Source organism: Columba livia, chromosome 1 (assembly GCF_036013475.1).
Source record: "Columba livia isolate bColLiv1 breed racing homer chromosome 1, bColLiv1.pat.W.v2, whole genome shotgun sequence".
In the NCBI taxonomy this organism is placed as follows: Eukaryota; Metazoa; Chordata; class Aves; order Columbiformes; family Columbidae; genus Columba; species Columba livia.
The window spans coordinates 108,152,324-108,178,715 of record NC_088602.1 but is presented as its reverse complement, the minus strand read 5'-3'; the positions used below and the strand labels follow the sequence as shown (position 1 = coordinate 108,178,715).

General features: G+C 40.2%; 1 long non-coding RNA gene across 1 annotated transcript; it reads left to right on the top strand.

Moving 5' to 3' along the window:
• The first annotated feature begins 509 nt into the window (after positions 1-509).
• LOC110354929 (uncharacterized) lies at positions 510-25,959 on the top strand. The gene is made up of 3 exons (XR_010474255.1): positions 510-1,418; positions 2,331-2,470; positions 17,194-25,959. It is a non-coding gene; the product is annotated as an uncharacterized LOC110354929 (long non-coding RNA).
• Positions 25,960-26,392: the final 433 nt, after the last annotated feature.

Genomic DNA, 26,392 nt, shown 5'->3' with positions numbered 1-26,392 from the left:
AGCTAGCACAAAATTTGTGCGCTCCTTTAATTCAATTTACATAAATGTGTCCATTACATGGAGTGTATTGTTTGGGGATTTCACTTGAAAGTAAAAGACATGCAGGTTTCCATATTCTTTCATGTAACTGTATATATCACCTCATTGCACTGGATTCTGGAATGACACAATACATCCACCCTTCTGGCAATCAAGATCTATAGTATAAAACTGCTGCCATGAATTTGCTAGTAAGCTCCAACTCTAACAACCAAATTTATCTTATTGGTAGCCTTCTTCCATGATGTTTCTAGTTTAAGGATATGCACTGTATGTGATGTTTTTAATGTTTGCATTGGATGATTTCTAAAACAGTTCAGAGATTGCTTAGCACCAACATAAATGTTAGGCCCAAAAGATTACTGAGTTTGTAACCACAACTGACTAGTAAATTTCCAGAGAGACAAACAATCATGGGAAAATACCTGTGTGTCCACCCCATGAATTTTCCACTTAGAAGATGTCAAATTTTACCAGTGTTTTGCAGAATCGTTCCTAAAATGCTTCCAAAGCTTCCTGTTGACAGCTCCAGCCCTCAACGAGGTGTGTTATGCTCTCATTGTGGTATTCTAAGTAGAAACCACCATATTTTGTAAAGACTAAACTTTTCATTTTAATTCATGTTAAATCTGTGTCTCTTTTTTGACTCAAAGCATCAGGGTCATAACCTCTCAGTGACTAGTTGAACATCTGAGCTGATTTCCTGCAACACCTAACTCAGTATTATTATACAATTTATTTGAATCTGATGTACAGTACACCAGATTTAGCCGATGAAAAGCAGGATTTGCACTTTGCTGGAGTTTGATTAGTCTATAAATTCCACTGGTGTTTTAGTTTCCTCAAGCATAAAATTAGACTCTTCCATATCTGTGCTAAGACTTAAGCTACACAGAAATCACTGAAGTAATTCCTGCCTTCCTGTAAGGAGCAAGAGGCTCAGTTTATCAGAAAGGTGACTTTCACTTTGTCATTCTTTTTGTAACTACCCCAAGAAGGGGCACAAGACTAAAGGACAAGCACACAGTGTGCTTATCCAGGGAATAAGTGCACCTTTGAATGACTTACTCTTTAGGGAAAACTTGTGCTTGGAAAGATTATGCCAAGTTCTTATCATGTGCAAATGTGCATGGCATGTGCACCTCATGTGAGCTGGCAGTAAAGTCTTTCAAGTGCTCATTTCTGCTGAAAACACTTAAGTTATTTTGGAATGGAGCAGAAGACCAGTAAAGAGCTAAGCTGAGGGTCTTCTCTTTACTTCTTCCACCTTTCTGTAGTCCAGGCCCCTGTGGACAATGACAGGGACATCCCACCTCCTGCGAGGACTTCCCATCTGCTGTGGCTTGTCTTGCTGGACAAATCTCCAATATTCAGCAAAGGTATGGGTACTTGCAGCTCACAGATGAACATTCTTGCACCTAGGATATATTTATGCATTGGCAACTGGAATATAAAAATGGTGACCCTAGAATAATGTATGTTACTTGCCCCCTTTTCTACATATTCCTAAACACAGAAACATAAATTAGTGTGTGTAGCAATATTGTGAAAAGGTTGGAATGGTCATTCTATTATTTTATTCTTTTTTTAAAAACCTAGATTAAAAAAATCAATGTGAAACAAAACAGAATAAGTAGCATTTACAAGACGACCAGGAAAATCTGATAAATGCTAATAGATTGGCAGACACATTGTTAGAAACATATAGTCTACCATTTGGTCAATAGCTACTGCCACATAGTTTTAGCGATTGCATCTTTAAATCAATAGCTTCTTTTCAATATTTAATGTCCTTATACCATTAGCCTGTTGTTGAGTCCCGTTTTTATTGCTAATCAAAACTCTTGGCAATGACCTTGACATTTTTCTAAGTTTTTAAAGGCTCAGGTTTCACTTAAATTAGCAAACACAGGAAAAGCTTTTTGTTGATTTAAAATTTACCTCCATTTTAAGAACTTTGGTTCCAGTTTGTTATTTCACCAGAAAGCAATTTTATCATTTTTATGTGAAATATAAGGCCTAAATTAAAATGCTTTGGACTTTTCTTTTTTTCATTCTATATAGTAACCAGATACAAACAAAGTGACTTCCTATATATATTTAATTATGTGTTAAGACTGCATGATAACAATAATTAATTTCAGTCTTCCGTTGTAATTATCCAGAGAAACCATTGTCAGTTTAGGTTCTCAGTCTGGGTTTTCAGTTTGTTTGAAAGGATATTTGGGGCATTTGGTTATTGTGTAGCTGTGGTGGAAGGTGTTCAAATTCAATTTTCTGTGTTTTATTAGGTGTGGAACATACCTTTATCTTGGAGTTACTGCATAGCTAACTGCATCTCAAGCATTTCCTTGTATACTGAGGACAGCATATGATAATATTCTCTGTGACAAAGAAAAGCACACAGCATCTCATTATTTCAATTAGCCAGGTAAGAATAAGGAACAAGGTTCCAGAACTGAAATCACACTCGATTAAATAAGCATCAATCCAACATTGCTTTTTCACACAGACTGCTTTCCTGTTAATGGTGTTTTAGCAATTATCTTATCAGTTGCTACTAGCCCAATAGTGATTTACATAATTCTGCCCATGTAGTTAGACTGCTGTTAGATTATATCCATTGAAATAAACATAGCAGTTGCATTCAATAGTTCATTTACTTTTCAATGAGTCACAGGAAATACTTAAACCAGTTTACTTTGTACTAGCAAAAGCTTTGTACTAAAAGTTACAAAAAAAATAAAAGTAGGATCTTATCCAAAGCTTGTTGAAGTCATCCAGATCTTTTTGCTAACTGCAATCAGACTCTTATAGACATGCATAATATTTAAAAACTGCTGTTGGTCTCTCCTTTTGTAATTTCTCCTGTCTGCAATAATTCCTGGAGTTTTTCAGCCTGTATCTCTCACTGAAATTAATCAGATGCCTACACAGAGCCAGGCTAAGAGTTCAGGTCAGTGTGGTGTTCATCTTCCTCTACGCTCAGGGCTGCATCTGTGCAATAAAGTCCAGAGGGGTCTTTCCAAGTAGGCTTGGCTGGAGGCACACTTGGCAGATTTCCCAGTGTTATACAGTGCTTTAGAAAGACGCCGAACACATCAGAGAGAAATGTCGGTGCTATTTGCTTAGAGCAGAATTGCAGAATTGCACGTGTTCTGTGGGAAAGCGTCTGAGAAGCATGGAAGTTGAATGCCAAGGTTGTGACTTTGTCCTGCAAACCCCTGTTTATAGGAGCCAGCCTTGCAGACCTGACTCCATGGAGAGAAGCATATTCATTGCCCAAAGACATACGGAAGTGTTGTTAACAGCACTTCTCACAGACCAGGGCCAAACACAAAGCTGCCCACAAAAGTTAGTGATAATTTTGACAAGAAAGCAATTGTAGAACAAATTCCATCGTATGCACTGGAATAAAAATGATATTACATGCATGTGAACAATCCTTTTCACACAGAGATTTCAAGACACTTCCCACATGTGGATAAATATTTTCGTTCCCTGTGGGCAGGTGCAAAAACTAATTGCAAAATAGTAGCTTCTCACAAGCGACAGTGAAGATGAGTGGTAGACCTAAACAAAATTATGCTGGGCTACCTTTTAAGGAATACTCACTGCAACCTGAATGCCTTTTTTTTGGTGTTATTTCTTCTATTATTGCTTGTTTTTCAGAAATATGCATACCTCTCTTTCTCATTGATCAACTCTAACAAGTGTAGCTTTGCTGAAGTTACATATGAAAGGAAATACCAGCAAGAGACCTATATAATGCTGCCCTTTAACAAGATTATTTCTGTGCCCCCAAGAATCAGCATTTTCATCTTCTTCTGCAAAAGAAGCTTCTTCCATTATGAAGACTACACTATAAATGAATTTCTGGAAAATTTGCTGGCTTTAGAGGTGCATTCTAAAATCAGTGGCACCCTACAAATGCTTGTCTAATGAATCCTGAGAGTTAACTTTAAACAAGTAAAAGAATCAGCACTTTAGCAGCATGGATCATGCTCTGTACCACCACAATCTAATAATTAACATTGCTATCATAATATTACAAGTGCTAAGAAATTTCAGGGGTTTATTGTATAACTGCAATGCTCAATGCAAGAAATGTCAGAAGGTCATTATTATTGTGTGCTCAGCATTTCCTGAACATCAGGCTTCATTTAGGTGTCTCACTCTCAAAATAAAGTATTACAAATTTTAACTCAGCCTTGAGAACATTGGCTGATCTTGGTAGATGCACCAGTCAATGGCTCAGTTAAATGCAAAGAGTTTTAAGGTTAAGTTTCTTTACTGCTGGAATGTGCAAAAAGGTATGCTAAAAGCTCAGTTTCTGCTGGCTATTGGCATGCTAATGACATACAAAGGAGCAAACATATTTATAGGGCCTGTTGCTGGTGTTGCAATTGCTCAGTAATTTTCAAAAAAAACTAGAATATAGAGACAATGGTGACATTGGGCCAGGTCTGAAAAATTGGAGCTGTTCTTAGATATTTAAATTGATTTGCATGCTTAGAACTAATAGACATTATTGTCTTCTGGAAGGAGGTATTCACCTCTTGAATATGATTTTCATCTGGGACTCCCACATTCAGGTAATGAGACATTTTGCTTACATTTTATATTAACATTAATTTTATAACAAAGACAGAGTAAGTAATAGATTCAGTATACTGTATATTGTTACAAGCACCATACTGAAGGATATATAACCCAGAAGTTTATATGCCATGAAAATAAGCAGCATGAATATCTGTTGAACACTTAACAACACAGAATCATAGTATCATAGCATCATAGAATAGTTTGGGTTGGAAGGGACCTTCAAAGGTCATCTAGTCCAACTCCCTGCCATGAACAGGGACATCTTAAACTAGATCAGGTTGCTCAGAGCCCCGTCCAGCCTGGCCTGGAATGTCTCCAGGGATGGGGCATCTACCACCTCTCTGGGCAACATGTTCCAGATTTTACCACCCTCAGGGTAAAAAATTTCTTCTTCATGTCTATGACAACATGTTGTCATAAATCTCTACATTTTTTAGCCATTTATTAGTTTTATACAGATAAACCCTTACAGAGACTAGCACTAGATTCACACTGAAGGAACGTTAATAACACAGAAAATGTGCGTCTAAAATATTTACTTCCTTCTCATGCCTCAATGTCTTCAGAAACTGTCAAAAGATAACCAGAGGCAATTTTAGGAGTGCACAAGCACAGCAATTCCCTTGCATCCCATGTGATGGTTTGAACAAGGGACTGAAACAGGGCGGAGTCCTCAGTCAGACAGCAATGCAAATCATCCACACAGCTAGGGGACAGGAGAAAAAGCAGCTTTTGGGGGCTCTGACAACTCCAACTGTGAATCACAGTAAAAACCAGGCTAACACATCCAAATGGCAACTCAGCTTCTCAGTGTCTTGCTGAAGAGCATAGGTCAATAGGCTCGTTTTCTCAGAATGCAACTCAGTTTCCTAGAAACAACCCGGCAAGGAGCAGAAAGGACATGCTATTTCTATTACAGAATTGCCTTGTGCTCCTGGGACGCTTTGTTCTAAGTATGGGCCAGTCCTAAGAACGAGGCCAAAGGCAGCAATGTTAACGCTCTTAATTAAAATATGGCAGTGGAACCAAATTTATACCTTTAGGTCTTCTGTGGAATTTCAACACTAGTGTGCACCCTTCTGATGGTGCCAGTGGAGTTTTGTTTTGACTCCTGAAGTCATCTTTCACTTCAGATATGGTAGGGAAGAGCAACACAGTATTTCTGACAATTCTTATTTAGAAATCATGCATCTGAGCTACCCCAGATTTCAGCTACATTTGGATCCAGATCAGGATCTTGTAACTTGGATTCATCTCTGTTATTAATTAAGCACTCAGGAATACTGAAAAAGCAAGTATTAAGGTTGCACTGAGTATAACAGGTTCTGGTAGTCTGCATAACCTTTGCCCAGCTTTCTTGCGGGAAGGCATTGTGATAATGTACTCAACTGCATGCTCTCAACTTTCTAAAAATAGGTCTCCCATTTACATTTTATAGCATTTATCACTGTGAGTGCTTCACAAATACTGTTTTTTTTCACGTGTTCCATTGTGGTATGTAGGTACTATTACAGTCATTTTAGGTTGATATAGATGAGTACTCAAAAAAAAGCCAGTTCATCTGTATACTTGAGTGACTGAGGTTCCGCTGCCCTGGTACTTCATAGTGTAGTAGTTTGTAAATCCTGGTATTTCCTGGTATAAGAACTGATAAATATTGGTATGTAATGTATTCATCCTGTAGCCATACCAGAAAAGTAATGGTACACACTTTTTTAGGTGCCTGAATGACATAATGGGCCCACAGGTATATGTGGGTGCATATACCCATACACATTCTGCCCATTGCAGCATCGGAAGGACTGGAGTCACAAGCTTTTTCAGCACCACATGGAAACTCCATGTGGGCGCATGAAGTTTATGTGAGTTCAGGAGGGACAGACCAAGTACCTCGAAGAGAGAACCACCCTGGGAGTTACTAAATAAGTCACAAAGGAAATCACTTGATTTCAAGTGATTTCAAGGCTCAGAAAATCACTTGAGATGCAAATGAAGGCTGGGAGAGTAGTGGGGCAGGAGAGAAAAGGGAGTTTGCTTTGAGTTATTCTTCAAAGGGGTCTACTTCTGGCTCTTGAGAGAGACAGAAACCTGAGCCACGTGACCCATTGACTGAACTAGAATTTCCACTCTTGTGGAAGCTACTGTATGGCAGCTACCTTCAGCATGAAACATGTTTTCTCCTCTGCAATTCCCTGCATCAAAGCATAGTCTCCTCCATGTCAAAGCTCATTGGTTTAACTTCCATTGGGAAGTGGGTGGAAGGATAACTAGGCCTGGGGGGTTCCTGACTGGGTGCAGCTGTTGTAACCCAAGAGATAGAGGGGTTACAAGGGCTACATAAGCAAGAGAAGTGCTTGGGCAATAATGGGGAGACCTGGTTTTCTCCATGGGGGGAAAACATCATGACAAAACAATTGTTTGCCTGCCTGTGGTCTCCCACATGCCAGCCTGAGGAGATATATAGATGTGCAATACATGGTTTGCACCGTCACAATCAGACTAATGGCAACCCAGAAATCTTCCCATTGAGTGTGGTCTGACCATCAACGCAATGGTCTCCTTCAGCATGGGTGCTGAGGCAGGCAGCAGCTGCTAGGCCTGTGCAGCCATCCTGCACTTCAGACAGATGAAGTGCAATCTTTCTCTCTTTGCTTTTGTGTTTTGTAACCCCTCTAAGATACATGGCCTGTTTGGGTTCAGTGAATGAACACTCATATTTGCATCTTTGGTTAACTTGGCATGCATTAAAAGCGATTTCAAGATGACTGAATAACAACAAAGCATTCCCCACACAAATACACAGTGAAAATATAAACCACAGCATGTTAACAGCACTGTAATAAGCGCCTTCTGTGTATCAAAGAACAACAGGGTGTTCTTCACAGAGGCCAGGACAGGAAGAAATGTCTAGTGATCATCAGGTAACAGAGAAGGCTCTTTGCCAGGCAGCAGGACACTGGGAGCCTGGGCTGATTCCAGAGAGCAATCAAGCAATTACTTTCAGTGACACTGCAGAGACAGGATTCATACCTGCTTGTAATTAACAGAAGCCAGGATTCATCCTTGACGTCAGCAATAAAAGTTACAGTGTTATTAAGACACCGTGTTTCATGGAGGACAATGTGTGAGGGATGGGTTTTGTTTGTTGTTTGGTTTTGGTTTTAACTCGTGTATTACAAATTAGGGAACAAGGGACAGGACATTTCAGGCAGGAGTGGTTTTGGAGGCTGGGCTGCAATATCATACTGACTGGGAAAAAAATTGGTGTAGAAACTACTGATTGCAGGGGGCGGGAGAAGCCATTCTCTGGTGAAGGTCATTCAACCTATTTCTATTTGCATTTGAACTTCAATGTATGCATGGGTGTTTCACAGAATCACAGAATGTTAGGGATTGGAAGGGACCTCGAAAGATCATCTAGTCCAATCCCCCTGCCGGAGCAGGAACACCTAGATGAGGTTACACAGGAAGGCATCCAGGCAGGTCTTGAATGCCTTCAGAGAAGGAGACTCCACGACCTCCCTGGGCAGCCTGTTCCAGTGCTCTGTCACCCTCACTGAGAAGAAGTTTCTTCTCAAATTTAAGTGAAACCTTTTGTGTTCTAATTTGAACCCATTACCCCTTGGTTGTCACCGAGAAGGGCCTGGCTCCAACCTCCTGACACTCACCCTTTATATATTTATAAACATTAAAGAGGTCACCCCTCGGTCTCCTCTTCTCCAAGCTAAAGAGACCCAGCTCCCTCAGCCTTTCCTCATAAGGGAGATGCTCCACTCCCTTCATCATCTTTATTGCCCTGTGCTGGACTCTCTCCAGCAGTTCCCTGTCCTTCTTGAACTGAGGGGCCCAGAACTGGACACAGTATTCCAGATGAGGTCTCACCAGGGCAGAGTAGAGGGGGAGTAGAACCTCTCTTGACCTCTCTTGAACCACCCCACTTCTAATCCACGCCAGGATGCCATTGGCCTTCCTGGCCACAAGGGCACAGTGCTGGCTCATGGTCGTCCTGCTGTCCACCAGGACCCCCAGGTCCCTTTCCCCTATACTGCTCTCTATTAGGTTGTTCCCCAACTTATACTGGGACCTGGGGTTGTTCCTACCCAGACGTAAGACTCTACACTTTCCCTTGTTATATTTCATTAAATTTTACCCTGCCCAACTCTCCAGCCTGTCCAGGTCTCGCTGGATGGCAGCACAGCTTTCTGGTGTGTCAGCCACTCCTCCCAGCTTCATGTCATCAGCAAACTTGCTGACCGGGCACTCTATTCCCTCATCAAAATCATTGATGAATATATTGAATAGCATAGGCCCCAGTACTGACCCTTGAGTCACTCCATTAGATACAGGCCTCCAACTGGACTCCACCCCATTGACCACAACTGTCTGGCTTCTTCCCTTCAGCCAGTTCTCAGTCCACCTCACTACCCGTTCATCCATATTTAGATCTTCCAGGGAGAGCTTCAAGAAATGCAAAACTGTGTCAATTCAGCATTCTTAGGATCAGGTGGATAGAGCAAGGTTATTCCAGATCAGCCCTGTTCTGGGAAAATCAGAAGTACTCTTGAAGATTAAGTACAACTACCGTTTGCTGAGACAACTGGAAAAGATGCTGAAGAGGAAGGGAACCAGAAGAAAGGAAAAAGCAGCCTGAAGGGCTGCAAAGAACTGAAGGAAGAGGGACTTCATATAAGCATTTAGTGACACAGAGACCAGGGAGTCATTTGAGTTTGAAAGACTCTGCCTCTAGGCTTCTATATGGAAGGTTTGTGTTAAGTCATATCTCACAGTTTTTGAAAGTTTATTGAAGAGCATAAAGCAGCAAAAGAACATTAGATGTCTGCTTTGCTAATCAAGCTGGAGAGTGACATTCTGTTTTTGACAGCTTCATCAAGGATGAGCTTCAGATTATAGACAGCCAAAATAAGTTTTATTTTAAAGGTTTTGAATCCAGAGTTTCAAGGAAAGGAAGACTCAGATTTATTAATGGATACGGTTAAACTGCTGGAAAACCTGCATTTGATTAACCACAGACTTTGAAATCCTTACCCCACCTAGTTTATTTTTGTTATCATCAAATCTGTGGCTGTAAATGGGTCTTGTGAAGCTGTCTTTGTAAGGACTGCAGACCACAGCTCTGCCTTCAATATGCTTGAATGTTTTATATGATTTCTGATTTACCCTGCAGCTGTAAACCTGCAGGAAGAGATGTCCCAGTGCTATGTCCCACTGTTCTCACTCTGTGAAAAACAACAGAATAGCACTTAGTAGCTTAGTATGAATGCTGAGGTTGTTAAGTTGAGCAGTCTAAGACCCTTAGAAGAAGAATGTCACAAGAGCTCTACTGTATTGGCAATATTATTGTTGATGTTGAAAATTTGCTTGGATACTACAGCAATGGGCTTTACAGAACATGCTCCAGAAAAAGAAAGAAAGAAACTAAATATTTGCACATGCTTGAAAGAGAGTGAGTCAGCAGTTGAGTGGGAACATGAATCAAAACTTAACAATGAGCAACATTGTGATGGGTCTTACTTCAAGCATGGGATTCACCAGAGCTTTCTCCTAAAATAAAGTTTTAAGGAATGGGCTCAGCTGGAAATTCTTTTGTACAAAAGAAGTACAAAAAGAGGAGGTATAAAATTACTGTTATTTTTAACTGTAGCTATATGCAAAGGACTGGAAGGAAACAACCCCTCATTCACTCCTGAGACCTCATTTGACTGCATGTAGGCTATGGAGAGAGGTTAATTGGCTAACAGGACTCTTGGGCCATGTAATAACTCCTGCCTGGAAAACTGCTGCTGCCCAGACAAAAGGAAAGAAGGCAGTGAATGGAATCAGGGAGGGACAAGCCAGGAGAAATATTTTTTAAACTGTTCCCAGAGTTTAGAACAGTCAAGCAACTCAGTTTTCCCATTTGTCTTGGTTATCAAGCTAGTCATTTTGATACCTTGCCACATTACACATGCAAACTAGTAACATGAATATGTCCTGTTCATAAAATAAAGCCATCAGTCACAGTGTTGTGTCTCCAAAAACAGATAAACAGCATTGTTGAAAATTTAGCCAGTGCCAGAAATTATGCAGCCTTCTGTATCAAAAGCATTCTGGAATAAATCTAGACCTGTCAACACCGGAACATGTAATATGATTTCTTAACTATAGCAAAAAGGTTTGGGTCCAACCCATCCTTAATGAAGATGGAAAATGTTGATGTTCCCACATAGAATATAGCATAGTTAGTCCGCATGTGATTTTATCCTGAAAACGTGAATTGTTATTGAGAGATCTGTTAGCAGATTTTTGCTAAAGAGGGAGAACCTTGTTAAAGTTTCTTACTGTGTGTTCACTGAAAACTTCTGGAGCATGATTTCAAAACATATATGCCATACCTCAAATACTTGATAAAATCAGTGAAACTGAATTAGGGAATTATTTTGTAGGCTATATATTTGTTTAGCTAACAACCTATGAAGGACTTGTATGAAAAAATCACTATCCAAGGGTGTTTCCAGGAACAGGTCTTTGCATATTCCAGGTAGAGGAAGAAATAAAAGTATTCAATGAGATTTCTTAGAATTTTAGAAAGTTGACTAACATCCCTATTCAGAGCTGAAATGGGGTGAGCATCACTGTTTCGCTTGAATTGTTCTGGCTTGTATTAGAAACCAGCATGGCTGCAAGCCAGCTCCAAAATCAAGAAGACTCTGAAGGGAAGGTCTCAGCTCTTGCTTCACTTACTCAAGATGAACTGCTTTAAGGCTATAATCGTGTACTTCCACAGATTCAAATCTTTGAGTTATTGGGGGAGGGGGGGACAGAATTTATTAATTACGGGGTCTGTGTGCCTGTTTGATATGCAGTCTTTAGTGTTACTATTTTAATGTTCCAACACACTTGAAAGCATCTTCTTTCCTTCCAAATACAGAAGTGATACAGTGATTGAACACTCAACTCATAAAACAGATCAAGGAAGAAAACAGTCAAGTGCAATCAAAAGCAATAAGTATAAATCTCCTTATCTCAAGTATTCACAGTAGCTTTTCAGAAGTCTTACGTGTGTCTCTGTAAGAAGCTTCTGCGGCTAGTGCGAAATTTCCAGAAGTTTCTTAATGCAACCAGGTGGCTCTGCTGTAAGTTGTGGCACTGTGCTTACTCTAAATGTTAAAGAGGAAGAGTTTTCAGTCAAATTTTAAAAATTGAATAGTTTTTTCTTTAAAATTCAATAGCGTATGTTGATAGGCATAAAAGAGCATAAAAAGACACTCAAGATGGGCCTCTGATTACTGAGCTAGAAGTGTTGCTGTTGATGGTCCACCATATAGACCAAATATAATGGTTCAGGCAGCCACCATTTTTTTCCAAGGGCTGCAGTATATGGAAAATAGGCCTGGTTAGAATATTGTTTTATGAAATTCTGGTTTAACCTGTTGTTTTGCTAAAAATGAATTGTTTCACAGAGATATACCTGCTTTTGACATACTCCTTAGAGTCATCATAGGAAGTCTGCTCCAAAGCAAGCAGAACATTGCTTTTCAAGTAGGGTTCCCAGCAGCCACCTGTGCAGAAATCTCTCTGCTCTTTTTCAGAACAGGTATTTTGACGCTGTTGTATTTTCTCAAAATTTTGGAAAGGTTTAGGAATTATTTCAATGAACACAGACACACACAAAAGCAACCCACATTTTGAAACAGGACTGTAAAGTGTGATTTTCTTCCTCCAGGCACCACCAGTGATAATTTAACACAGAACACTCGTTCATTTTAGGTTTTGTATGAATACCTCACCACAGCAACTAGAGAGAGGTCTCCCAATAAGTAAGTATTCTGCAGGGAAAAGTGAATTCTGGTAGTGTCTGGAGCGCTTGGCTGAAATTTGTGAGTTCATTTAACACAGTGTTTAAAATGTGGCAGTATAAATGTCAGAGAAAAAAAAATGCAGAGAGAAAAAAAACCTGAGAGTTGGAAATTTTCTCATCAGACAAAAAAACAGTATTGAGAGTTGGAAGGTTTATCATCATATGGAGCCATGCAGGCAACCAAGCATTACTGATAAGGTTCATACCTTCAGATCTACAGAAGAGACTTTTATTTCCAGAACAAACTATACAGTAGGCAACAGTAAAATGCCATTATCCTCCCCTTGGGGCAACCACTGGAAAAAGATAAGAGACCAGTACATGCTGCCAGCAGGTTGCACAGCAGATGATTGTAGAGAGTTAGGCGTGGCTGTGGTCCCATCCTGTGGTCCCATCTGTGCATTCATCTCAGTACTTTTACTTCCATACTATCTGCTCTTCAGCCAGGAGAACACTGACACAATTTCTCCACTTCTAATCTGCAAATATGGTGCCATAGTAGCCCTTTCTGATACAGAAAGACTATTTCTGCATCTATCCTCTGTTCTTGTTTCACGTCTCCAGTTTTCACCCTGTCTCCCTTCAAATTACAGGGAAGACTGTGGGCTGTTCTGTTCCTTGAGTTTTGTTTGCTTTGTTAAGAATTTGGTTGTTGCTTTCCAATTGGGCAACTGCTGCCTCCTTCATACTAATTGCTTCTAGCAAAAGGTCAATAATTGCAATAGCACCTCTCCAAGTCTCTTCCAGACCACACCATGTGTGATAACAAGGGGTGCGGTTCCCATTAGCCTCTGCTAGAAATCTTAGCACATGCCCTGCAGCAAGCCTGGAAATGATTGTTCAGTCTCTTATAATTTGCACTTCAAATTTTATTTAAATGTTGGTGAGGGGTTTTTGTTTGTTGTTTGGTTTTGGTTTTGTTTTGTCCATTGGTTGGTTGGTTTTTTCACCCCGAAGCCAAGTGATGCACACCCTTTTCAGTCAGTAGCGTGTGCCTGCCAACTTTAACAATTATTCAACTTCTGCCTTAGCCCTGTTCTGATTTGATTTGATTTATTTTGTTTTGAAGCATGGATTAGTTTATTTATTTTTTTTTTAAAGAGGCTATGTTTGGGTGTTCCTTACTCTCACCAAAACCAGAGCACACAAAGTGACTCATTCAAACTTGTAAATGGAAAAGTACAGCACAGACGATTTTTGGTGTTAAGCCCCTCCTGTTACTTTAGGTCTAAAAGAGATCAGAGGCTTGTCGCAGAGTAAATCAGATGTCATCATCCTGTTGCATGCAGCTCAAATGCAAGCCACAGGATACGTCTGCATCACCTCATTGTGTTAGCACAAAGTTAACCAAATCCCCACCTCCGGGAGAAAACCATCAGAGGCTCTGCAATGGTATCCTGGGTTTTCCATCCGTGCCCCTACACTGGGTCACTGCCATTCCTAGGAGCCACAGGCAGCCTCTGCTTAAGACTCAGGCTCAAAGCCTCCTTTCCCCTTGAGTTTCTGCAGTTCCATGTAGTTCTAGCCATGTCAGGATTTCTGATGTACAGCCAAGAATGGTCAGCATCTTCTGATGAGTTTCACCTCTTCCATCACACACTCTCCTCTATAACATCAGAGGAGCACTCTGATCATCTCTGGAGGTGTACTTTGCACATCTCGACAATTTTGACAGTTTCTTTTCTTACAGTAGAAAAAAAAAAAAAAGAAAGAAAAAAAATTTGGTGAAACAAAACAGAAGGGTGGATGTGAATACGTAGGTCCAGAAAACCCTGGTTAAATTTGCTGCTATTAATAGGCTTTGAACCCTGTGTGACTAGAACGTGAATAGGCAAATTATTTTGCGGAGTGCAGCTTTAAGGAGAAGTTAGTATTGCAATGGCTTTAGTGGGTGTAAGGGAAAAAGGAGAGATCTGGAAAATAAGAGTGATACCATTCCAAGTTGTTTGTGCCACCAACTGTTTTGCTTTGCCGAAAGATCCCTCCAAATATCTCACCCTTGGCTAGCAAAGGAGATGTTGAAAAAATACTAGAAGAGCTGTGGGGAGCAGTGATCTAGAGACTTTGGCACAGCAGAGAGTGGATGGCATCCTGGGGGGTGTTTTCTGCTTCATTTTATGGAGTTCATCACTATGGAGATTATGCTTGTTGGTTTTGGTAAAGGGTGGCAGCTCTGATGAGGGAATAGCTTGTGTTCAGTTAGTTATAGTATGATTTCCAGAGAGAGAATGCAGGGAAATAAAATGAGAGCAATAAAGCAAGGGAAGACATAAATTCCGTGTAAGGGGGGGGTGGGAAATGGGGACACAAATTCTTCAGTATGTAAAGAAGGATTAAAAAACAAACCCCAAAAGCCCATGTTCATTCTCACCACAACAGACAGCACTTTGTGCTGATTAGTATCAAAATGGGATATAAATTTTAAAAATAAACTCCAAACAGCTTTATTGATGGCAAAAGCAGATTTATCATCTGCAGATATAACTAGTATTTTGCTTCTCTGTCACATTTCCATTTGGATCTTCTGAAAATATGGATGAGATAGAGATCCATGATGTATCTGGTACTGATTATTTTCAGCCTATTTCAAGCATTTGTATATGTGAAACTCAGATAGCTTAAAGCTGTATTCAAGGTTTATGGAGCAGAAACAACTGGGAGGCTAGGAGGACCTTTCTCCGTGGTAACCTAGATATTAAAATGGAATGATTTAGACCATTTGTATATGGAATGTGCCCAGAGCCACAGGCCAATATACATTAATATGGTCAAAAAACACTGACAAAGACTTCTGCTGGTGTTGCAAAGAAGAGAGCTTGTGAAATATTGGGAAAGTTTATTTTCAACAGACACAGAACTGCCCAGGTAACCTCAACTTTTCTTTGCTGGCATCTTCATTCCTCTGCTAAGCCCAGCCATGTCTGTAACTCCTTCATGGATATCAAATTACACACTCCAGGAACATTTGGATCTTCAGGCTACGACGTCTCAGTGTCTCTGTAAATGCACTTTTCTGGCATTGTAGTGCTCTGGACTACAATGCCAACATGACAACTGAAAAATTTTGTAATGGTTCCAAAATGCCAATTTCTGTCTTTTTTAATGTAGTGTGACAAATGGGCAAATTAGACAATATTATAAATAATTGCATGCATGTCCTTTCCACATCAGTCTCGTAAGCCCTTTCGTCAGTACTCTCTCAGGATTTTTCTTTCCACACATGCTTTCTCCTTTGATTCATGAATTCATAAACAATAAGGCTGAAAGGAACATAAAGAAATCACCTGGTGTACTTTGTCCTGATGTAATATCAAACGCACATAATCATTCTAAATGGATATTTGTCTGACATCCATTGAAGAATTTCATACTCTCCAAGCAAAATATTCCAGTTCTTCAGTATTCTTACTCTTAGAAATATTCTCTACATGTCTAACATGCTTCCCTTTCTCTAAGTCCATTGCTCTTACATAGAAGAAACATGTAGAAGCTGCTATATAATTTTTCTTCTCTGTATTTAGGGGTTTTTATATTGTGTCTCCTGTCTCCTCCTCTCTAAACTGAGTCTTCTTTTCTCCTCCAAGTCTTTTAGAGTTCATCTAGTCCAGCCCCTGAAACAAGGAAGGGTCTCCTATAGATGTCATTTCTGTTTAATCTGATCAGTGTTTGGCCTCTTAATAAGATTTAATGATGAGTGTAGTCATAGTTGTATAGTTCCTGGTTTATGTCCAGTCTTTCCCCAGAAATTTACCTTCTGACTTACCCAATATCCAATAAACACTTCCTAAAACTGTAATGGAGTATCTCTGCCCACATGCTTCTCAGTGTGCTTCATGTAAGGAGGTGTGAGTTCCCCTTATGGCCAAATAAGGTAGAACAGCAGGTGCCAGTTGCTTTTCATGTAATTTATAGACACTTCTAAAGTGAATATAGCATTTTGTCTAGGGTCCAATTTAGAAACAATGCAGATTGTATTTTCCTCCCTCTCACAGCTCTACAACGTTACACTGAGGTAATTAAAGCAAAGTGAGCTTTATGTTTAGTGGTACAAAACCAATTTCAATGCTTTTGAAAACACTCCACAAAGAGTTTTGCTGTAAATAATGATAATGCAAAAAGCATGATAGTGATGTGTGACATACATTGTGCCTTTCTAGGATGATCTATGGAACTGACAGATGTCTTTCCCATTCTTCTCACATATGCGGCCCTAAAACAGAGGTGCTCACACAATATTTCATGCATAAACACTGTTTAGCACCTCCAGTGCCTTTCTGGTAACTTGGGATAATTAAAAAGGTATAATGACATGGACATACACTGTCTTGCAGCAAGCATTTGTAGGAAAATAAACTAAGCATTGTTAACATTGAGTCATCCACAGTAATAAACCATAAAATAATACAGGCTAGAGAGGGAAAAGACCTATTAAGTCATCTAATCCAACTCCTGCCAAGGCAAGCTTCTTTGCTGCCATATATTATTAAGTGCTTTGTCCAGTCTAGTTTTAAATTATTCAACCAATTACATTTTTGCTATTTCCCTTGGGAGATTATTCTACAATTCAATTCAGAGGTATGTTTATTTATTCCTTGCATTTTAAGTAAAATTTTCTTTGCTTACCTTCACTATTTTAAAAACTACTTTCTAAACTTTTTTTTTTTTTTTTAATTCTATTACTATTGGAACAGGAATGTAAAATGGGATATGGAGAGGACTTTGAATGAAACAATGACGAGAAGTTCTCCTGGAAGAGTAAATTAAGGGAAGGTGGGTTTTTGTTTTCATGGTTTTGTTTGTTTGGGGGTTTTTTGTTTGTTTGGCTTGGTTTGTTTTTTGTTTTTGTTTTAATTTCACATCATATCTTTATACACTTCACAAAGATTCAAATGTAATTGCAGCACTCACACACAGTTGAATAACTTACCCTCATCCTGCTGGTAACCGTCTGTTAAGCACGTGTAATCCGTAAGCACCTCAAGTGAGGGTGGGGGACATGACTTGGGGGACATGCCCCAGGAGCAGCAGGGAGGCAGGGAGGGATGGTGGCCCAGTGCCCTGTCCAGAGTGCACCCTGCCCGTGGGCTGCCCTCAGCAGTGGCAGGTTTTGCAGAGCCACACACATGGTGGTATGGGGTGGAAACAAACATGGCAAGAGGGTGGGACCAGACTCTTTTCAGTGATGCCCAACAGGCACAGACATTCCATAGGACATTCCATCTAAACATGAGTAGAAACTTTACTTTGCGGGTGTCAGAGCACTGGAACAGGCTGACCAGAGAGGTTGTGGAGTCTCCTTCTCTGGAGACATGAAAAACCCACCTGGACACATTCCTGTGTGATCTTCTCCAGTGAACCTGCTTTAGCAGGTGGGTTGGACTAGACAATCTCCAGAGGTCCCTTCCAAGCCCATCCATTCTACGATTCTGTGATGGCAAAGGTTTTTGAATCCCTGGGCTGCTTGGAAACATCAGGTCAGCTCAGGACAGCCCTGCATGTTTCACAACCTCACTGGTCACTGGGTGGGCTGTTGCAAGGGGAACGGCCAAGCGCTAAATTTGCAGGGCAGGAGAAAACACAGGTAAATGATTACGAGGAATGATTACAAAGCACGTGTGTGGCATAAAAGGATAAATAGTAAATACAAAATTTCTTAATCCCAGTTGTTCAGCTGTGCCTTGTGAAGTGTTTCAGTGAGCTTGTCCCCCGCCCTACGCTTGGGTACGCTTTACAAGAAGTTTCAGGTAATGGGAGTTTAAAAATTAACCGGTGCAACCTGTGCTGTACGCTCAGGAGGCAGGGCCCTTTGAAGTGGGCAGAAATATCCCCACCATTTTCAAAGGGCTGTGAAACGGGCCCTGAGCACACGGAGGTAGTAGTTGATTTTACACTTGAACACAAAGATGCCCTGCAAGTGAGTGGCATGGCTGGGCCAGGACACACCAAAGAGCCTTAGCCCCACCGTCCCACTGCCAGGGAGGTGGCCAGGGGCAGAGCCAGTGCACAGCCACTTTGTGTAACATGGCAGCCAGCCAGTATGGCATCCATACTGCAGCCGTGCCTCTGGCAGGCACCAACCTCCTGTTAGCAAGATTAAGGCAATGCAGAAAGACGTGGAAAAATACAATCTGCCCTTCTGCTGAGTACAAATGTCCAGTCTTGGGAAGAGCTGCGACCCTGAAGTAACCCCCTGGGAAGCCACCTTTGCTTGGCAATGGGAATGGAGTGGAAGGTAAGTTTAGTACGGGATAGCCGAAAATACTGTGAATACTGAGAAACACACTAAAGGGTAAAACATCCAGGGTCTTGGAGTAAAAAGGACATAATGTGGCAGCAGACTGCTGCTTCTCCTACAACTGCAAAAGAAAATGAAGGTCCTCTTTGAGCAATCATACAGAAAGTCTAGGGTTAGGTGGCAGCCAACAGCAGCAGCTCCTTTATTTAGATCTCCTTTTCTTATCTTCTGATGGAGAAGGAATGACCCCATGCTTGGTGGAACAAAAGTAAAAAATCTTGCTCCTGGGCGTCTAGAAGGCACTGCAGAGAATGAAGGCAGCTTCCCAGCCAGCACTGAGGTGCAGGCACAGCTCGGCATCACCTAACGCGGCTGACAGCGTGCCTCACTCTGCTGCCAGACCAGCTCCTGCCTCGCCCAGCTGGGGACAAGCCAGAGCGTAGCTCCCAATTGCTGAGGTACTCCAGTCTCCACTCTGTGCCTCTTGGGTAGCAGGGCAGCAAGGCTTCTTCCACACCAGCCCTTTTGGGCTTCTCTCCTTATATTGCTGTGTCTCAGCCCCAGCTCCACGTCCTTGGGGTGGCCTCACTATGGCTTGGTGGCACTGCCGAGATGCACAATGCCAGTTCCAAGGCACTGGTAAGGGACTAACCAAGGCCAGGGAGTAATGCCTGAGCATCACGCTATGGATATCAGATTTGGACTCCATCTTCAGAGAGGATTCCCTCTGAACTCATTCTTGTTTCCCTTGCATGACAATATGGCTACCTCAGAGTCCAGGCACACCCATCTTGAGACTGAAGGCTTTTTATAAGTAATTTTCTTTAATTATTAATTACCTTCAGTGTTTTAAGAAGGTAATTTGAATTGTGTTGTACTGTTGCTAGTGTCTGATTGTACTCCTTATAATTGTTTTAGAAGAAAAAACTGTAAAAAATAATAGCATATTACAAATAATAATTCATATAAAATATAAACACACATAAAGTATTACACCAGATATCTTCAAAATATTGGTATGTGATACAAGTTTCCAGCTTGTAAGAACCACAGATGTTTCCAAGGAGCTCATTAATTTTTCCAATTTTTGTGAATGTGCCTGAGCACATAATCAAAATTGTATGTTTTATCCAAACAATATCTTCCTCTTTTAACCGTATGAGCTCTATTTAGTGTTATCCATTGGGATCTACACAATTTGGTGTGACATTCCACAAGGACAGCCACTATTTCTGGCACACCATGGGAACAGCTACGCTTAAGCAGTCCAGTTTGGGATCCAGACAAGTAAAATTCTCCAGAACAAGACCTTGCTCACTCCAGCACCTGAGTTGAACACAAATAAGCACTTCAGGCTGTTTTATTGTAACTCTAGTATTACTTGCTTCCTTGGCAACTTTACTTTAACTCTATATATGTGAAAAACACACAGAGTAGTATGAACTCCTGGAAAATACTACTTGGCAAACTAACGGGACTGGAAGTAAGAACTACATAGGAAGCACACACATGACATATAAAAATTTCTGTTATTAACAAAAATATTCAAAGTAGTCCCTTAAAACAGTTTGAGAAGAGCTGACCTGGAAGAGAAGGATGAACCACAGCAGTGCCTTCTAGCCTCGGTCTCTCTACGGGGCACACAAGCTGACAGCAGAACAATGTTCAGCTGACAGACAGTTCAGTGGTTAATGGGTCTCAGCAAAAGTAGAAAACATTGTGAAAGCTGTTTATTTCTACTTAATCATTAAAGCTTTCTACTCAAATAAGTTCTGCTCTATTCGAATATGTTCAGCCATTTCATTATAAGAATTACATGAAATATATTCCCGGATTGGTTAGTGACTCTATATTGCTGCAATCCATAACTTGGTCTGATTTTTAAATATGCAAAGTAGGCACCCCTTAGATGATATAAAAACATTTTCAGCTACCAGTTGGAAAAAAAAAAAAAAAAAGGTAATATTTACTCTATTTAAAAAAAAAAAGAGAAAACTTATATTGCCAAAAAGCAAAGATGTTCGCAACTATGTCTTTTACAGTTGGATGAATATTTACAGTTGTTGTCATTAGACTCAATTACCAGTGTCATCCTTACGACACTGTGTGACACCTTTGTAGCAGCTTATTTCATATGCTATCCAAATCTGTGAAGTAGCCACTGATTTTTGATGGCAGCCTGTATTTAAATTAGGCTATCAATTGAATAGAAGTGTTTTAATTGTTGTCATTCATTATGTTAATATTAGGACTATGAAAACTGAAAATACAATTTTATTTGAATTTTATGTCTCATTCTTCGATCTAAGTATTTTCTTAGGCTCCTTATGGATACACTGTCCTAGTCAGATGGACCAACATGTAGACTTCAGCCAGCTCCTGTGTAAGATGGAGGCCACTTGCACTCTCCTTGACTTCTTTGGGAATGAAAGTGAGGAAAACGACTGTTCAGCCTCAACTATGGTCTGCCAGGGTGCTGAGTAACAGCTTGCTCCCGGCACAGACAGTGGTTTTTCGTGGAGTAACGTTTAATGTATTTGTTACAAAATCCAGCTCTGGGATTGAAGGAGGTGAAGGTGCGCAAAATGACTTGGCCCATTACTTCACAGTGTCACTGCACACCACTTCATACTCTGTGGGACTGAAGGGTAATATCTAAAGAACTATCATCTCCCAGTAGTTCTAATGTAGTAATGTGTGGTGTCACATGCTCCATAAAGCTCTGTAGCTTGTAACACTGCCCCTGAGCTAAATTAGCCCTACTTCTTAGCATGGCTAATCAATCGAAGCAGAGTCCACCCTCACACAATACTACCTTTGGTCCTAAAGCCAACTGGTTTGCTGCTGGCTTAAGGATGCCCAACGGCCATGCTCCGTTATATGGTTTGTATGGACCTGTAAGTGGAAGTTTTCAAATGTTGTGAATATTTCAATCTGATGCCGGTGTGATTCAGCTGGTGGGTTGTGATATGAAGTTGGGAGAGTCCTGTCAGGTCAGAGGCAGCTGTAAGCTGGGATACCAGATGAAGGCAAAATATTTGCAATGCTACATCCAATCACAAAAGAAATTATGATTTTCTGCAAATGGATTTCTGGTCAAGTGTCTTTGCAGAGAGTAAAACAACTAACTCACATGTTGGCCAATCCCTCTCTCACGCCCAGCATTGCTGTGATACCAGAGATCTTCCTATCAGGGTTATGGGATGATAGGAACTGCTGTCTGAGCAGAAGTGCCTGGCCACCAGGTGGAACTGAGTGCCACCTTAAGACTGACATATTTCTTTCCCTTTGCCCTCTCATGTGGGGCAACTGTCCCAAGGCATCCAGAAGAAATTATCTAGGCAATACAAACCCAGTCCAGTGGCTTCCTTGTGTACTCCAACGCCAACCTCATCTGCTTAGTTACACATATGTAAGAATACAGTTAAAGAAAATATGCCTACTTTTCCCCTGGAAGAGAGATGCAAATATTTTTAAACAGAAAACATGAGCTGGTAGATTCTGCTAAAGAAAAGGGATTTTCAGTAACACGAAAATTCCCAATTAAATATAATTCCAGCCTCCTTACTGTATTAAACAGCATGCTCAGTGATTTTACAGGGATGATTTGTGTTCTAAAATATCTTGGTCTCCTTTAGCCTCCATTGTAGTTAAATTTGAAACATCAGATATTGTTATAGCAACAGTTTGCTTTCAGAAAAACAAAATTTGTCAGGGAATATTTCACTTCCCTAAAGAATTAAGGAGCTGGTAAAGACTAAAACAGAAATGTCTGAAATCACAGGTTAGGGAATATAGAAGGATGATGTACTACAAACCTCTTATTACAGAGTGTTGCCAACTTTCACAATTATTTAATATCTGAAAGCCTCAACACTCAACATGCTTCCATTTTTTTTTTAATTTTAAAATAAAGTCAGAAAGCATTTTAAAGGTAAAATAAATAGATGATATTTTGTAACGAAATTTGGGAAATACTTGCCCACTTAAACTACCTGAACAAGCAGCTTGGAAGTACTAGTATGCAACAATGACTACTAAATAAAGGATATGTATAACATAAATGTGTTTAAGAAACTGAGGGACTCAGTAAAGTTGATAGATGATATGACAGAAACTGTAATAATGAATTCCAGTGGTATATACAAGAACAGAGAACTTGAAACGTAATTCATGCATATAAAAAGTTTTACATATTACTCATGGAAGGCTAGTGGGTGTCACGTGCATTAAAAGCATACCACAGAGTTGAGTACCTCAGCCTCATGCAGGGAAGGAATCAGGTAAGGGAGCTCAGGACACTGATGCACAATTAACACCGTCAAATGATTGAATGACACTGAGAAAGCATATGCTGTCATCTGCAGAAAACTAGTTCAACTGAGAACTGAAAATCAAAATGGTGTATGGCTGTGACTTGTCTTCATGTAACTTCATATAACTTGTCTGTTGTGCCATATAGCACCAATTTTCTATGTTTTTATGTTCAATTTACAATCCAGACATTTGTAATTGATAAAATAACCTCTATATCCACAGGTTACAGAGACAGTCCTGTGCACTGTTAGGGGGAAAAGGGAGCAGTTTGAGTTATTTGCTGGACTCTTTATAACAGAGCACAACCAGAGGCCGATGTCTTATTTAGTCAGACTGCCTGGTGTTTAAAAGACAGATAAAACAAAACAAACCTCCTCTGATGGAAAAATGGTTGCAAACAACAGCTGTACCATGACATGTGGCTACATACATGTCAGGGAATCATAGGCATCTTCTTCATGTCCCAAAAGCGAATGAGAGACAAAGCAACTCCTGGAGTCTGCGAGGCAGAGGAACCACTGTGGACTGAAATGGCAGGTGAGACAACCAGAAGAACAGACATACCAACAACAGGAACACAGGTATCTTTGGGGAGACCTGCTGATCAGACAACAGTTCTGAATTGCCCTGGTTGAAACAGAGACTGAATGCAAATTGCCTATTTGAATTCAAAATTTTTCTTACATAAACATTGCTGATTAATTTCATTAGGGTTGGCTTGGAACAGGAAAAAGTGAGTAACTGAGCTTTCTTAGGAGGCAACTGTTTTGTTAAATAGTTCTGATAACAGATTGGTCATCGGTTCCCACTTGGGTACTGAGTGAAGCAAACCTCTGCCTTCTGTTTTCCAAGAAAACAGAAACAGACTGCCACCCACTCCAACATCTACCAAGAAACCGAAACAATCAACGGTATCTCTGATACTCAGATATTAGATGTTTCATGCAGAATCTAAACAGAAATATTTATTTCAATCCTATACACACTTCTGACTTCTCAGAATACCCCTAGAAATGATATCGAGCTTGTTTCTTGCAGAGCAAGCTAGACTGTCAGAAGAATCATGTTTTGGATACCCTCAGTGTTACAGCAGGGAGTTGCCTTGAGAACTGAGAACTCAAAAGCAGAGAGAAAAATTCTTAAATGTTACTGAATACCTGTAGGAAATATTAGCAGAGTTTTAGCTGACTTCACTATGTATTTAACGCTAACTTATTTGTCCCTTAACTGTACTAAATCTTTTAATAGCACTTTTTCAGGATTGGAGCAGTCCGGGAAAATTCCAGGCTTTACTTTGGCTTCTTAGCCAAGAAGAGAAACAATCTGCAAAGCAGAAATATGTTAGCAGACAAAACCTGAAGTGTTCAGACACTAGGGAAGGTTGGATTGATTTTCTCAGACAACAGGGCAAAGGACTTCTATGCACAGCTGCCTCCAGCCAGCATTTGCCTGAAGATAATACTGGCTATTTTCAGTTTTTAGGTTTACTTACTTTTTCATTTGGGCACCATCCAAGAATGATGAAAAGACCACACTACTTTTCTAGAGCACTTACAAGAAGACAATAATACTGAATAAGAATACACTGAACTTGTTCTAGTTATGAATGGTGTAAAGTAATATAGACTTTTTTTTTCCCCTGAATTTCTAACTTTTTCAGAGGGTAGAGGGAGACACCTACTACCATGTCACTCAATAATAACATTATTTACTCAGAATTGTTCTTAAAAATCAAACCTTTTCTTCCTAGTCTTCACTTTCACAGCTGATTTTACATGAAAAGTGCTCCTTGGGCACAGTTGGTCTTGTAATGACCCAAGTAGAATCCTTTACAAAGATAAGTAAACTTATTGTTTGCCATTCTGAATATAATGGCTCAAATCAACTATATTGTATTTTGCCTTCTGAGTCTGCAGACATCTCAAAACAATTCCTCTGAAAAATGTTCCTGTACAAATAAGATGATCACATGAGAAACAGTGAGTGGAAGCTTTTATTGATGCTATTATCTCAGGCTCTCAAAATTTACCAAAGCATTTCCATTACATCAGTTTTCAATATTGATGCAAGAATCAGTCAGGAAATATTATATTTGCATTTAAATTAAATGGCTACAAAAACATTCAGGCCTCATTGACTTTTGTATTCCTTTCTTTTCCTCATTTCATGCCTTTAAAAATGTGCGTGTAACAAATATATATTGACATGTGCATGTGTTTTGAGAATTTATAAGGAAATCTTGGAGAATCTAGTGTCTTTGATAAAGACTTTGGGTACAGTTTACCCCAGTATATATAAGCATTGTGAACAATCCTGGTTTAGTTGCATTTTTAAATTGGATAGCAGCTTTGTTTTGGATTACATGCATTCTGTGGTTTGCTGACACAACAATGTAGTCTCTAACTTCAAAATCAAGTCCAGAAAAAATAGATCATTTTAAGCCACATGCTCCAGGCTGTCAAACAGCCTCCAAGTGGCTATCAACTGTATTTTCTAGTAAGACCAGCGGAAAGCCTTTCATAATCTGGGTCATGCTGGAGTTTTATGTTTTTGGGAAAAGTATTCCTAGCTTTCAGAACAAAATGCGTCTTTAAACTTTTTAACAATACAGCATATGTAAACCAGATATCTTTCTGCAAGCTCTCCGCTTCTGTTTCATTCTTTTCTTCTGTGTTTCTTCTCATAAGTTATATATCACTCCTTTATGTTATCTATATCAAAAGATCCATACAGTAAAACTTTTGTATTTAGTTATCTAAATTCCTCCTCTTTCTGGTTTTGACTACATTCTTTTCTCCGCTGGAAAAGCAAGAGATGAGTGGATCTCCAAAGCCACACAACATTTATTTTTTTTTCATTGTCCTCACATTTTAAGATGTGTAATCCATTAGTGGAAGAAAGTGTAGCAGTTAGAATAGTAGGTGAGGTCCACCCATGGTGGCAGCAGAGGAAGGTGTGGGGTGGAAGCACCAGGATGTTGCCAAAAAAACCCATCAGCGTGTAGGCACAGAGCCAGGCTGAGGCACAGCAGGGATTGAAGCCTTTCACAATGTGATGTGGGATCTGCCGAGCTGGGACAGACAGTGAAAGGAGGGAGATGAAGCAGGCGGCTTTGCTCCAGAGAGAAGGGAAGGGATGGTAATAGCGGGGAACAGATCTTGCTAGCAATGTGTGGGACTTTTCTTGGGTTTTGTCTTTAATTTTAATGAAGCTGTTCTACCAAAACACCTCCTGCACGGCCCTGGGGAGGAGGGACTAGTTTGTCTGAATCAATAGTGAATATTTTGACCAAGTTATTTGTTGGACACTCAGACCAGTTTCACTCAGCTCAAGCTTCA